Source organism: Asterias rubens, chromosome 4 (genome assembly GCF_902459465.1).
Source record: "Asterias rubens chromosome 4, eAstRub1.3, whole genome shotgun sequence".
NCBI classification, from domain to species: domain Eukaryota; kingdom Metazoa; phylum Echinodermata; class Asteroidea; order Forcipulatida; family Asteriidae; genus Asterias; species Asterias rubens.
In genome coordinates, this window is record NC_047065.1 from 21465994 (window position 1) to 21473233 (window position 7240).

A 7240-nucleotide genomic window follows, 5' to 3' on the forward strand; every position below is an offset into this window, starting at 1 on the left:
TCACACGAAGTTCTGTGCGTTTAGATGCTTGATTTCGAGACCTCAAGTTCTAAATCTGAGGTCTCGAAATCAAATTCGTGGAAAATTACTTCTTTCTCGAAAACTACATGTATGGCACTTCAGATACACCAACTGTGAAGGCTAGTCTTTGACAATTACCAATAGTGTCCACTGCACTTAGGCAATAACCAACCTGATCCATGTAAGAAAATTGGTTGAAACAAAGTGAACAAGGGATACATACAACTGTACCTGATTTCGTAGATTCAAAAGATTTCACGGATAGTTTGATTTGCTTTTAAACAAAAGGAATAATATTGAAACGTTGAGTTTTTTTCAGAACTGCCCCAACTCATTAGAGATAGTCATAACATGGTGTTACCGCAAACCTTTCCTTGTAGTATTGATATAAGTCTTGGTGTACACATAGTACAAATTTGTCCTAAAGTAAGAAAAAAAAAAGAAAAAAAAAAGTAATTTGTTCCCCCTACCTACCAGCCGTCCTTTTTTTCTAGCATGTTACAAGGGAAAACAAAATTGTTTTTAGCCTTACAGTCCCGTTTGCTCTCACTCTGCTTTTAATGAGTATTGATAATTGTTTGCAATTCCCGAGAAAAGGTATGAAAAGGTTTTCTTCAAATTTTGCCCTGTCAGTTATAAACAAAAAGATCATTTTTGCATGTAAGGCACACTTTTCCTTCTGGTTACTTCCTGATCATGTGTGGTAAACAATCTGGTCTCAGAAACAAAGATCACTCCCCTTTACCCTTTGACATGGCAAGTATAATTTATAAATGGGTGTCATTTCCCACTAACTGTAAATTTTGTAGTGCATGTATGCTTCTCTGTTTTAATAAGTCTTTTATAAATTGGATTGAGGCTTTTTATGTCATCTGGCGTGCGTTTGCTAATGTCATAAAAATGCTTGCTATAAATACGTGTGTGCAAATGATATGACCTCTAATTGAACTGGATAGACTTGTAAAAGGGTTGTGTAGTTAAGGGTTCAGGAAGAATAATTTTATCCTTTACTAGCATTTGATGGTATTAAAGGTACTGGACACTAATGGTAATTGTCAAAGACCAGTCTTCTCACTTGGTGTATCTCAACATTTGCATAAAATAACAAACCTGTGAAAATTTGAGCTCAATTGATCGTCGAAGTTGCGAGATAATAATAAAAGAAAAAAACACCCTTGTCATTCAAAGTTGTGTGCTTTTACATGGTTGATTTTGAGACCTCAAATTCTTAATCTGAGGTCTTGAAATCAAATTCGTGGAAAATTACTTATTTCTCGAAAACTATGTCACTTCAGAGGCAGCTGTTTCTCACAATGTTTTATTGACCTCACAATGTTTTATTGACCTCTCCGCAATACTCAATACCAAGTAAGGTTTTATACCAACTATTTTTAGTAATTACCAATAGCGTCCACTGCCTTTAATTGTTTACAAATGAACCTACATTTCAGCCTGAGAAATTTTGATTTAAGTTTTGTTTCATCAAAGACAAATTTCAAGAATAGAACGGGATTTGAACCTTAGATCTCCAAGCAGCTCTCTTACGAACTGAGGTGTCTAGGACTTAAAGGCAGTGGACACTATTGGTAATTACTCAAAATAATTATCACCATAAAATCTTACTTGATAACGCTAAATAGGGAGATGTTGATAGTGTAACACATTGTGAGAAACTGCTCACTTCGAAGTGACGTAGTTTTCGAGAAAGAAGTAATTTTCCACGAATTTGGAGACCTAAGATTTAGAATTTGAGGTCTCGAAATCAAGCATCTGAAAGCACACAACATCGTGTGAACATGGTGCGACAAGGGTGTCTTTTTCTTTCATTAATATCTCACAACTTTGACGACCGATTGAGCTCAAATTTTCACAGGTTTGTTATTTTTTGCATATGTTTAGATACACCAACTGTGAAGACTAGTCTTTGACAATTAACAATAGTGTTCAGTGTCTTTAATGTTGGCACCTCCCTACTTTGTCAAGTTCTTTGGTCGGTCGCTGACATGTATACTTTGTTTTTGATATTTGGTGTATTTAAATGTTATTATTATTTTTCTCACTGAATGATTGTTACAATATTAATACTGAGTTTAAAGTACAAATCCCAGGTCGTATCCGAACTGGCATCTACAGCTACATGTATGGCTACGACTGTTGCTAAGTGTGTTGGTAAGGACGTCCTATACCTCAACGCTTTATGACGTGGAAATCCAGCTGTAGCCGCTAATTCAGACAATCCCTCATGCTATACACCCTCCAAAAACTAATTTTGGGTGTGCCACTTTTTAAATGTTACATGTTCCCTTTATAGATGATTCATATTGTGTTTAGACTTGTGGACAAGTTGTTAATGGTCTGCCGTGGTGAGATAGTCTAGTTGTGGCGGGATCGTAATGATTCAGGTTTCCGCGATCGAATACTGCTCCTGCGTGTTCACTGCTCTCGCGCAAACTGCTGGTTGCCGACTTCTACACCGTAGTCGTGAGAGCAGTAGTCTCGCAGGGCATGCAGTCTTGCCAGAATACCGTGGGAATCCCAGGGAGATTCGGAATAGAGTCGGAATGCTTTCACCGCGACTGACATTTAACGAAGTGTCCACAAGTCTATATTGTGTTTAGAACAGCAAGGCTGATCTGTGATTTTATTTGTGCCAGTTTTATTTAAATGTAAAGTGTAGTTAGTTGAATGGCTCTTTCTTCACAAGAAGAACATAAAAACAGGAAAACGGGTAAGCACTACTGTCCCCTTTTTTTACGTAAAAAGGGGAAACAGTCGTCAAAAAACACTATCTGTATTTTTTGTAGGAAGGTTAAATGCACTGGACACCTTGGGTCATTGTCAAAGACACATATTCTCACTGGGTGTATCTCAACATATTATGCTCAAATTAATAACTCTGAGAATGTTGACTAAACTGGTCATCGCACAAAAATACACCCTTTTTGCACAAACTTGTGTGCTTTCAGATGCATAATAAAAGGCTTCAGGCCTGAAGTCTTTTATTATTTGAGTGAGAATTTACTTCTTTCTCCTTATACTTCAGAGGGAGCCGCTCCTTACAATGTTGTATACTATCAACAGCACTCCTGGTCGTTACCAGGTAAGTTTTATGCTAACAATTATTTTGAGTAATGACCATTAGTGTCCAGTGTCTTTAACGGTAAGATTTGTTGGAAAGGAACCTAATGATGCCAGGCAAAATCATAACGTTTTAAAGGAACACGTTGCCTTTGGTCTTTGAAAAGCGTTTGTAACCGTTTGTTATAAAAATGCATGAGTAGAAAGATGTTGTAAAAGTAGAATACAATGATCCACACAAACATGCCTTGAAATTGCTAGGTTTTCCTTTTACCTCGTCGACTAACACGGTCGGCCATTTATGGATAAATGGCTGAAGGTGTTGGCTCGCAAAGTAAAAGGAAAACCACGCAATTTCGTGGTAAATTTGTGTGGATCATTGTATTCTACTTTTAAAGCATCTTTCCAACCATCTGCATTTTATAACGAATGGTTACAAACGCTTTTTTTAGACCAACTCATCCGATCCAAGGCAATGTGTTCCTTCAATGATGATGTTTTTTTAGGTCGACAGCGTACCTTCATATGAGGCCATTCGGGACAAGTTACCTGTGTTGTTATGTAAAGTTGTAAAGCATTTGTTTGAAAGGAACCAGCCTATTGTGCCTCAACCTCACATTTGAAACAGAGATAAATGAACTTTCTGTGGCCATATGAAGGTGTTTTGTTAAATTGTTACGTAGTTAAATAAAGGGGTCGAAGGTGATGTTTTTGTCGACTATAAATGGTTTTGACTGGCATTCATAGATAAGCAATAAAAGTGTGTGATTATGAAAGATCTTTAGAAAATATTAAAAAAACAGTTTTTAATTGTATGTTTATAAAAACCTCATCAGTATTTTATCTATATTTACATGTACTGTAAAAAAAAAATTGTACACAAATGTAAATCTTAACTTTTAATAACATATTGAAATGAATATTATTCGCTGTTATATATATAAATGCTTATATTACGTACTGTAAAGTGTATTTTATTTGTAGATAACTACAAGAATTTAAGATAAATGCATATATAAAGTTTGTATAGAGTGTAAATGCTACCAGTTTTAGTTGGGAATTTGTACATAAAAAGACATCTACAGTGAAGTTTGCATTGTCTAAATTTATAGAACTATTGTAACATTTAGCATGAATGTAACTTTACATTTATATCCGCTAAGTTTAAAATTTTAATTTTGGTTGAACTTTTTAAGTGTTGACTTGTGTTCTATACACTGTTGAGACAAGTGACGTATGAAGGTGTAAACATAGCAAGAATTTCAATTCAGTAGGAAGGGTAAAGTGAGTGTTTAAACAAAGGTAGAAGTGGAGCTTTCTGGCCTGATGCTTCGTTCTTTGAAAGGGCAAGGGCACCAAGGCATATTCCCCTTGTTAAAGGGCACCCTGGGATGAAAATTTTAAATTTCTACTGGAGCATTTCAAGGGCACGAAGGCATTGACCAGGGGGCATGGAGGCAATTGCCTTCATTGCCTTCATGAAGTATCAAGCCTGAACTTTGAAGGGTAGAAGTAAATTATTCAATTCTTAAATCTGGAGTGTCAAACAATTTAATTGTTTATTATCAAAAGTAAAAATTTTATCTTTGTGACCTTTGACCTGTAGCTCAGTACTGTACATGCTTGAGTTCTAGTTCAAATCCCGTTGGTATAAAGGAAAAATATATTGTTTGGTTTATATATGAATTGTGTGTAGGAACATCTTTTAGGTGAACTTTATCCGGCAAGTAGTGATGCTTTCGTTCAAATGATTTTTGTATATTTATTTCTGAATCCAAGCATACTTCTTCAAGAAATCCCTAATATGACTTTTTCACCCCTGCCCCATTTAAGTAGGTGTAACCAAAGTGAGGCTGGAAGGTCAACTAGTCTGGTCCAGTTTTGGTATGCACTAGTTATAATGCACACAGGGGACTAGACATAGATAGTGTCAGTATGGTAAAGGTATATTGGAGGGAAATAATGGTTATATGAATCTTTTGAAGATGATTATGTGAAAAAGGCTTTAATTTAACCATTTTTTTCTGACCTTTGAATGTCAATGTGTAACTTCCTTGTGCATTAGACAGGATTTTGTTTCCACATATAGAGAAAATATTTCTATGTTCATGTTTATTTGCACACAAAAATCATTGATAATTTCTAAATATTTGTTTCTTCAATAAATCAATGAAAGGTTTGAATTTGTATGACGTTGATTCATCATTGTTAATATCCAAATTGGTTGTCTGCGCAATACAAAGTGTTTGTTGTTGATTAATCTGTAAACAAAAGAATCAATTAAGGTCAATTCTGTTTTGGGGGTTTTTTTTTCAGCCCAATTCTAAATTTTCATGACACTATATGTTACTTTAAAGACACTGGACACAGTTGGTAATTGTGAAAGACCAGTCTTCTCACTTGGTGTATCTCAACATATACATAAAATAACAAACCTGTGAAAATTTGAGCTTAAATGGTAGTCAAAGTTGGGAGATAATAATGAAAGAAAAACACCCTTGTCACACGAAGTTGTGTGCTTTTAGATGGTTGATTTTGAGACCTCAAATTCTAAATCTGAGGTCTTGAAATCAAATTTGTGAAAAATTGCTTCTCAAAAAGTATAGTATGTCACTTCAGAGGGAGCCGTTTCTCACAATATTTTATATTATATAACACCCAAGCAGATCATTGCCATTTGATTGGAGGATTGTCCGTCACGTGATAGCAAATAAAAGTATCATTGCACGCTGAGTCACTCACCGTGCTTTTTCGTTCCATCCGAAAAGTACCATTGCACGCTGGCAGCGTGCAATGGTACTTTTCGGATGGAACAAAAAAGCTGAGTAAAAACATCACTGCGTGGGCGTGTCTTTGGTAACGCAGCAGGTGTTACTGCAAGAAGGCATAGTAAAATTACTAGCATTCAGCTTCTACAGTTGAAATTGTTTGTTTTGAAAGTTGTATCTTTCAATCAAAATGACAAAGATCTACTTGGATGTTATATAAAACAAATAATGAATGTTTTTCATTCGTGCAATGGTGCGAATATGTTCATTCGTTGAAAGCTGGAATGTTCCATTCAACTCGGCTCCGCCTCGTTGAATAGAACATTCCATCTTTCAACTCATGAACATATTCGCACCATTGCACTCATAAACATTCATTATGTGTATACTATCAACCTCTCCCCATTACTCGTCACCAAGTAAGGTTTTATGCTAAAAATTATTTTGAGTAATTACCAATAGTGTCCACTTCCTAATCAGTTATCCTACCTAGTGGTGTGCGATTCAACTAAACAATCATGTAGACCTACAGGAATTTTGTCCATGCCATACAGCTTTTGATTTTCACATTGTACGAGTGAGTACATCTGTAATATAATTTTCTAATCCCAAATAACTATGGGTTTCTTCAGAGCCCTTGCTTAGGAGTTGTGCGAAGCAAAATAAGCAGGATTCTCGTCACAAATAGTACATTTTGAAATGATATTTTTCCTGGTTACCTGATTCTGGTGAACAGAAATGATTTGTGCTTTGTCACTTTTTGTGCTTAAGCTCCTTGCTCTATGAACTGGACATCAGGCCACAGAAAATATTTAATTGAATTTGATAATCCACTGGCAAGTTAGATATAGGCCTACTATGGTCAATTTGCAGAAAGCTCTCCCTTTTTTATTTCATGTCTGAATTATTGGCTAGGGCTATAGGCCTTGGGCTTTATTATTAGGTGAACCATGGAGGAAGAATCTCTATGAGTGAACACAGTCAAACCAGAGAGCCCCCCCCCCCCGCATCAGAACACTTGCCCCCCCGCCCCCTCCCCAAAATGAGATAACAAGTGTACTGCTGGATGGGCTGGACACCAAGTACCCCCACACCACTCATTTCCAATTACAAGAGGAAAGTTAGGGCCTCTATAAAATTCTTTATATTTTTTTTCTTCTCTGTGAAAGTGAAATTGAACTGGCGATTTGTGTTATATTTCTTATTTTTTGTGGATTTCATTTTTTTATTTTTTTTTTCAATATAGGCTCTTACATATCTCTGTTTTCTTCCTTGTAGCCATATACCTAGAGTGGCTTTTTTAGCCTTGTTTTGGGCGACTTGCATAACACAAAAATAAACAAAATACTATCGTTTATGTAAACGTATTTATT